General features: G+C 50.4%; 1 long non-coding RNA gene across 5 annotated transcripts in view; it reads right to left on the bottom strand.

Moving 5' to 3' along the window:
- The window catches only part of LOC135229356 (uncharacterized), a 408,624-nt gene that overhangs the window by 212,876 nt on the left and 188,873 nt on the right, over positions 1-6,875 (bottom strand). For 3 of the 5 annotated variants that reach the window (XR_010320135.1, XR_010320136.1, XR_010320134.1), the window contains one exon: positions 4,239-6,705. This is a non-coding gene — a long non-coding RNA (uncharacterized LOC135229356). The remainder of the gene's footprint in view (positions 1-4,238; positions 6,706-6,875) is intronic. The other 2 variants (XR_010320137.1, XR_010320138.1) reach the window with 2 other exon arrangements.

The following is a 6,875-nucleotide window of genomic DNA, read 5'->3' as shown; positions in this document are numbered from 1 at the left end:
CAGAACCGGCGGTGCGCGCGCCCTCTCGCGGCCTTGCACCGAATCGCTGAAGTTCAGTGTCAGGCGATTCTAAGCCTTGGTTTTGGAACTGAATAGTGAAGCAGAGCAAATGATGCAGTGCCTTGATGGGACCGGTGGAGACATCAAGAAGCAAAGCACAGCTCAAACTTCAAAATTCCACTGAGTGTTAGTACGATTTCGAGGGAGAAAATAGACGGAGAGTCGAGAGGCCCAGAGATGCAGAAGGGTTAGAGGATTAGGGTTAGGGGTTAGGGTTTGGGGGTTAGAGGTTTGGGAGTTAGGTTTAGGGGTATAGGTTTTAGGTGGTTGGGGGTTGGGGTTAGGGCTGGGGTTACTAGGCTCGGGCACAAGTGGTTTAGGGTTAGGGTTAGAGTGAGGCTGAGGTTGATTCCCCAGTCTTGTGTACCGTCTTTCCTTCGCCAGAGTTACCACCGATCTGTTGTTTGGTTGGAAACCCTGGTGGCGTAGCGGTTAAGAGCCATCGGTGCTAACCAAAGGTCTGCAGTTCGAATCCACCAGGCACTCCTTGGAAACTCTATGGGGCAGTTCTAATCTGTCCTGTAGGATCGCTATGAGCTGGAATTGACTCGACAGCAGTGGGTTTGGTTTTTTTGGTTATTGTTTAGTTGGCTTTTCTCTACCCACTCTTCGTCTCCCTGGTGAACATCAAGGATTGTTTCTGTGCGTAAATGTTTTCATGAGTTTTTATGATAGTGGTCTCTCACTGTATATGTCATTTTGTGATTGACTTAGTCAGTGTGATGCGCCCCAGATTCATCCATGGTGTGAGATGTTTCGGAGATTCATCATTGGTCTTTATTGTCGTGTAGTGTTCCACTGTGTGTATGTACCGTAGTTTGTTTATCCATTCCTCTGTGGACGAGCACTTAGGTTGTTCCCATCTTTTTGCTACTGTGAATAATGTTGCAGTGAACACGGGTGTGCATATGTCTATTCCTGTGACTGCTCGTGGAAACCCTGGTGGCTAGTGGTTATGTGCTACGGCTGCTAACAAAAACGGTTAGGGTTTGGGGTTAGGGATGTTAGGGTTAGGGTTGTTAGGGTTTGGGGTTAGAGTTTAGGGTTAGGATTTTTTGGTTGGGGTTAGGTGTTAGGGTTAGGTTTAGGGTTTGAAGTTAGAGTTTGGAGTTACAGGTTAGGTGTTAGGGGTTGCAGTTTGGGGTTTAGGGTTTTGGGGTTTAGTCGTTAGGGTTTGGGTTAGGTTTTAGGGGTTAGAGGTTAGGTTTAGGGTTGGGGTTGGTGTTGGGTTTGTTTGGGATATGTGGTTTGGGGTTAGAGGGTGGGTGTTAGAGGGTTGGGGTCTAGAGGGTTGGGGGTTAGAGATTGAGGGAGTTAGAGGGTCAGGGGTTAGAGGGTGAGGGGGTTAGAGGTGAGAAGATTATAGAGTGAGGGAGTGAGAAGGTGAGGGTGTGAGGGGGTGAAGGTTAGGGTTTAGGGTTAGAGGGTTTAGGCTTAGGGTTCAGAAGCTTGGGGTTAGGGGGTTAGGGTTTCAGGGTTCAGAGGTTGGGGTTGGTGTTGTGGTTAGGGTTAGAGAGTTAGGGTTAGAGGGTTAGGCTTAGAGGATTAGGGTTAGGGGTTAGGGCTAGGGCTTAAGGTTTAGGGGTTTGGGGTAAGGTTTTGGGGTTTAGGATTAGAGGGTTAGGCTTAGGGCTTAGAGTTTAGGGTTTTAGGATTTAGAGTTTAGGGCTTAGGGCTTAGAGCCTAGGGTTTAGGGCTTAAGGTTTAAGGCTTAGAGTGAGCTTTAAGGCTGGGGGCTGGGGTTAGGGTTTAGGGTATTAGGGTTAGAGGGTTTGACGGTTTAGTGTTTAAGTTTAGGGTTTAGGGGTTAGGGGTTGGGGTTAAGGGTGTTAGTGTTTAGGGTTTTGGCGTTTAGGGTGTTAGGGTTAAATGTGTTAGGGCTAAGGGTGTTAGGGTTTTGCGTGTTAGGGTTTTAAGTGTTATGGTTTAGGGTTTAGAGTTAAGTGATAGGGTTAGGCTTAGGCTCATTCTTAGGTTTAGGGCTAGGGATTTGAGGTTTAGGGTTTGGGGTTGGGTTTGGAGGTTAGGGTTAGGATTAGGGCTAGGGTTAGAGGGTTAGGGCTAGAGGTTAGAGTTAGAGGGTTCAGGTTTCGGATTAGGGTTTCATGTTAGCGTTAGAGGGTTAGGGTTCGAGGGTTAGAGTTAGGGTCATTAGGGTTAGGGTGGTTAGGGGTTAGGGTTAGGTATTAGGGTTTACGGTTAGGTTTAGGGTTTGGGGTTTGAGGTTTGGGTTTAGGGTTTGAGGCTTAGAGTATAGGGTTTAGTGTGTAGGGTTTTGATGTGTAGTGTTTTGGGGTGTAGGTGTTTAGGTTGTAGAGTTTAGGGTATAGGCGTTAGGGTTTGGGTTAGGGTTAGAGTTTAGGGCCTTGGGGGTTAGGACCTAAGGGCTTAGGGTCTTAGGGGCTTTGGGGCTCAGGGCTTAGGGGCTAGAGTTAGAGGGCTAAGGCCAGAGGGCCAGAGGGCCAGAGGGCCAGAGGGCCAGGGTTATGGTTTGATTCCTGGCTGGCAATTTTTTTCCTTCAATATTTTGTGTAAGTCATCCCTTTGCCTTCTTGCCTGCATGATTTCTGCTGAGTAGTCCAAGTTTTTTATTATTTACTCTCCTTTGTTGGTGACTTCCTTTATCCCTAGCCTCTCTTAAAATTCTCTTTATATTTGATTTTGGCAAGTTTGATTATTATGTGTCTCGGTCACTTTCTTTTGAGATCTACCTTATGTGGAATTCGATGAGCATCTTTCATGATATCATGGAAGTTTTCTGCCAACAAATCTTCAACAGTTCCCTCTGTATTTTCTGTTAGCCCTCCCTGTTCTGGTACTGAAATCACTCATAGTTATTTCTCTTGATAAAGTCCCACATGATTCTTTGGATTTCTTCATTTAAAATTCTTTTATCTGCTTTCTCATCAAATATATTAGTCCCAAGAGTTTGATCTTCAATCTCAGTAATTCTGCCTTCCAATTCCTCAATTGTGCTCTTCTTACTTTCTATTGAGTTTTCTAACTGTAATTTTATTGTTAATCTTCTCAATCTCTGATTGCAGTCTCTCTATGGTTTCTTACAGCTTATTAAATTTTTAATTATGTTCTTGAGTAACCTTTTTAATTTCTTCAGCTGCTTTATCTTTGTGTTCCTTGGCTTGATCTGCATTTTGCCTCATCGGAGAAATCCTTAGGCCCTTCACTGGCTCGCCATACAGCTCCACGACGTCCACTACTGGCCCTGGCATTTCGCCGGTGCCCCACTGAACCTGTGCTCCGGAGCCATGTTTCTCCACCCATCACTATCCTTCTGCCACCAGGGGATATGTGAGTGTGGGAGTCACCATTTGTCACTGGCAGCAGCGTCACAAGTCACTAGACTTCCAGGTACCCGCAGACCTAGGCTGCCTTCTGCCTCAGGCACAGTCCCGAATCCTTTATACCAGACGCTGACACCGGGCCACTGGCGGACATTCATTTTGATCAACACAGAGGTCTGAGTGAGGGTCAGCAGGCCAGGTACGTGAAGTGAAGGCCAGGTGGGCAGGACTAAGGTTTCTTTGCCATCACCATGGAGAGAGTCTCCCCACCGGAAGAGTGGGCAGAGCTTATGATGGGCCTGGTGACAAGACTCAGCCAATGGCAGAGATCCAGTCCGCCAGGCAGATGACACAGGGTCCTCCATTGTGACCTAGGACACCTAGTGGCCACAGGATTTGAGCACACCCTGGGAAAGGCTATGCAGGCACAAGGGAGCCCCTGGAGTGGACTGCTTCACGGCATTGGCAGAGCAGGCCAGGGTCCAATTTTCCCACTTTCCTGAGGATATCAGTACGCAAGACATCCCCACTCAGCATCTCTTGCCTCTCTCTCTGTATGTGTTCATTCTCTGAAATCTCTTCCTTCTCTCCCTGAGTCACTTCACAGCTTGGAGTGCCTGATAGAGTGCCTAGAGACGAAAGAGCAAAGGGGGAAGGCCTCTGGCTCTACTGGTTGCCCATGGGCAGAGAAGATCTGCTAGTCTATCTGGAAGGTCTAGACAGTAGTGACTGATTGGGGAGCTACATCACGGGTGGACTCTGGCCAGGTGAAGCTTGCTGACATGTGGTAGCCTCTCCGGAGACTACTAATTCTGCTGATGACACTGTATGCAAATACCCGGTTGAGTGCCACGGGCAGAAAACATTGACACATACCTGCCAGAGGCCTGTCCTGGGTCTGAAGAGTCCACCCTGGTCTCCAGGGTCTCATCATGTCAGCACACACTTTGCCTGCACACATGGAATCTGCCTTTCTCCACGAATGCCTTCTCCTGCTAGGAAACACAGGATGGCACTCAGCCAAGGGAGAGAACACGCAAAGTCAACTGAAGCTCCCATTTTCAAGATTTTGCTTCTGCTGGGCCACAGCCCCCGGTGGCACACTGCATGCACGTCACTTCTCCAAACACAAGGCCGAAATCCGGGCATCCAGGGCCCCAGCAGTCCAGAGTCTGCGGGTGGCAGCATACTCTGCGGAAGGTGACACCTCTTTGCCACGTACAGGAGGGAGGCCTGGGCCCTTGACTGGCTCCGCTAGAGCTCCACGACCTCAGCTATTTTCCCTGACCTTTGGCCCGTGCCCTCATGAGTGTGTGATCTCTAGTTACACTTCTCCTCTGACCACTCTGAATCCGTCAACTGCGGATACCTGAGCGTGGACATCAACATCTATCGCTGGCTGCAGTGTCACAGGTCACTAGGTGTCTAGGCTCAGGCTGACCTTGGCTGTCTTCTGCCCACGCAAGGAGCCTAATACTTCCAAGGAAATGAGGATGCTTGGTCAGTGGCCGACATCCTTTCTTTCATGCACAGAGCGGTCTAGATGAGGGTAAAGAGGCCAGGTAGGCCAGGTGAAGGCCGAGTGCGGGGCCTAGGGCTTCTTTCCCAATCCTCATGGAGACAGCCACCAGAAGGCTGGGCGGAACTTCTGACGGGGACGAGTCACAAACACTGAGCCAATAGGAGAAGTCCAGCCTAACCAGCCCGTTCCGCAGAGCCCTCCATTGTACCCATGGACACACAACGGCCCCTCGTGTCTTTGGCCACAAAATCGAGGGCACCAGGGAATAATTTTACAGTAGCCAACCCCTGATGTGGACACGTTCGACACACTGGGACAGCAGGCAGGTACCTCTTTTACACTTACGCTAGGATATCAGTAGACAAGGCGCCCTTCCTCAGCATCTATGGCTCCTCTCTGGATGTGTTCATTCAGAGAAATCTCTTCCTTCTACCCCTGAGACACATCACAAGTATGAGGGGCCTGACAGAGAGCCTGGAGATGAAACGGGGGAGGCTTCTGGCTGGACCGCTTCCCGGTGGGTAGACAATAGCAGGTAGTCTCTCTGGAAGGTCTTAGCTTCTGTTGATTGACATGGGCAATACAGTAGGGGCGGACCCTGGCCAGGTGGAGCTTGTGGGCAGATGCAACCTCTCAGGCTACGAATAATTCCAGTGCTGCTTTGTTTGGTGAAAACCTCCCCCGCCAACTCGGATGAGCAGAGAACATTGACCCACACCTGCCAGGGGCCTTTCCTGGGACTAAAGATCCCAACGTGGTCTCAACGTCGTCACCCTTTCGGCACACACCTTTCCTACACACATACTCCTGCCTTTCTCCGTCAGTGCCTTATCCTACTAGGAAACAAAGCATGCCACTGAAAAAGGCCAATGCTAGGGAAATTGAAGAGATGATGCCATTTTCCAAATTTTTGCTGTCTACATGTCCCCGCCTCCGGTGCAACGCAGCGTATGTGGACGGGCTCCAATGGCAAGGCCGAAATCCTGGCAGTCTGGCACTGCAGTCCAGTGGTTTATGGACGTGGGGACACGGATGACCTGTTTGCCACATATAGGAGAAATCCTTGGGCCCTTCACTGGCTTGCAATTAAGCTCCACGACGTCCACTCCTTGCCCTGGCCTTTGGCTGGTGCCGCATTTAAAGTGTGCTCCGGAGCCATGTTTCTCCGCCCATCACTATCCTTCTGCCACCAGGGGATATGTGAGTGTGGGAGTCACCATCTGTCACTGGCAGCAGCGGCAGAAGTCACAAGACTTCCAGGTACCCACAGACCTAGGCTGCCTTCTGCCCCAGGCAAGGTCCCCAATCCTTTATCCCAGATGCTGACACCTGGCCACTGGCGGACACTCATTTTGATCAACACAGAGGTCTGAGTGAGGGTCAGCAGGCCAGGTAGGTGAAGTCAAGGCCAGGTGGGCGGAACTCAGGCTTCTTTGCCATCACCATGGAGACAGTCCCCCCACAGGAAGAGTGGGCAGAGCTTATGATGGGCCTGGTGACAAGACTCAGCCAATGGCAGAGATCCAGCCCAACAGGCAGATGACACAGGGCCCTCCATTGTGACCCAGGACACCTAGTGGCCACAGGATTTGAGCACACCCTGGGAAAGGCTATGCAGGCACAAGGGAGCCCCTGGTGCGGACTGCTTCAGGGCATTGTCATAGCAGGCCAGGGTCCAATTTTCCCACTTTCCTGAGGATATCAGTAGGCAAGACATCCCCACTCACCGTCTCTTGCCTGTCTCTCTGTATGTGTTCATTCTCTGAAATCTCTTCCTTCTCCTCCCAGGCACTTCACAGCTTGGAATGCCTGATAGAATGCCTAGAGACGAAAGAGCAAAGAGAGAAGGCCTCTGGCTCTACTGGTTGCCCATGGGCAGAGAAGATCTGCTAGTCTATCTGGAAGGTCTAGAGAGTAGTGATTGATTGGGGAGCTACATCCTGGGCGGACCTGGCCAGGTGAAGCTTGCTGACATGTGGCAGCCTCTCTGG

This window comes from Loxodonta africana, unplaced genomic scaffold (genome assembly GCF_030014295.1).
Source record: "Loxodonta africana isolate mLoxAfr1 unplaced genomic scaffold, mLoxAfr1.hap2 scaffold_28, whole genome shotgun sequence".
In the NCBI taxonomy this organism is placed as follows: Eukaryota; Metazoa; Chordata; class Mammalia; order Proboscidea; family Elephantidae; genus Loxodonta; species Loxodonta africana.
Note: the sequence above shows the minus strand (reverse complement) of the source record. Positions and strands in the feature narration are given on the sequence as shown.